The following is a 1,130-nucleotide window of genomic DNA, read 5'->3' as shown; positions in this document are numbered from 1 at the left end:
GGGCTTTCCCCCCTGCCCCTTAGTGAGGCAGAGAGGGGGGAAACTGAGGCAGCCAGCACTTCAATAAAACGTTGGATGGGAATGATCCCTAATGGTCACTCCCCCTGCATCCACATCAGATGTGCAAGGGGTGTGGTCAGTGCCTGGATGGGGCTATTCAGTCCCACTGCAAAGTTTCCCCACCCCAGTTAACGATTTGTTGAACCGCTTCCTGGGAACTGCTCTCTGTGTGAGGCAGAAAAAAGAGCTCCCAGTCAGGGATTCAAAAAACTGCTGAGTGGGGTAGGGAAACTGTGCAATGGGGCCAAATAGCTCTGTCGAATAGCACTTACCACACCTCCTGCATCTGATGTGGGTGCAGGGGTGTGGCTTTGCCACACACACACACACACACACCCCAATGAAGAAGGGAGCTGCTAGTGGGACCTTGTCCCACAGCGGCCAGTGAGCTCCCTACGTGCCTTGTCAAACTCAGTCACATAAGGGGCTGCACCTGCAGGGGGCTGCACTCATCTTGCACCCACCTTGGGCCTTCTTTCCACCACCACCACCCCTCTTTCTCTCACTCTTCCTTCCTGTCTCCTCTTTTTACACCAGAATATGCTCAGGGGGAGGTTGAATAAGTTTTTTTAAAAAAAATTCTTACCACACTTCCCTACGCTCTGCAGATACCTCAGCCAGCTTTCCCTCCCCACTGGCCCGGGGCCTGCCTCAGCCAGCCTGAGGGAAGGGAGCCCCTGCTTCTAGTTCTGAGTGGTAGTGGCCAAGGCCTTAAGACTGCCTCCAGCTCCATTAACCCCAGAGGCCAATTCTGAACAAACAAATTAGAACCATCTTCTCATTCCCCTTGCTATGCAAACGGCTTCCAGAACTTCTTTTTAAGCAGTAGATACCTATTTGAAAATGCAATGATTTATTTTGTCTGTCCTGAACTTCCTGCCATTCAGCTTCCTTGGGACAGCCCCAAATCCTAGTCAGTCAGTCAATCATCTTTATTCGGTCCATTGACCAGCAAGCCAAATCCTAGCTTGATGGCAGACAGAGAGAGACTGACTGACTCAACCACTTTCTCCATACCATGCACCATGATATGAGCGTTTTTCGTGTGTCCCACGGTCTTCATTTTTGTT

The sequence above is a fragment of the Hemicordylus capensis genome, chromosome 2 (genome assembly GCF_027244095.1).
Source record: "Hemicordylus capensis ecotype Gifberg chromosome 2, rHemCap1.1.pri, whole genome shotgun sequence".
Lineage (NCBI taxonomy): Eukaryota > Metazoa > Chordata > Lepidosauria > Squamata > Cordylidae > Hemicordylus > Hemicordylus capensis.
Note: the sequence above shows the minus strand (reverse complement) of the source record.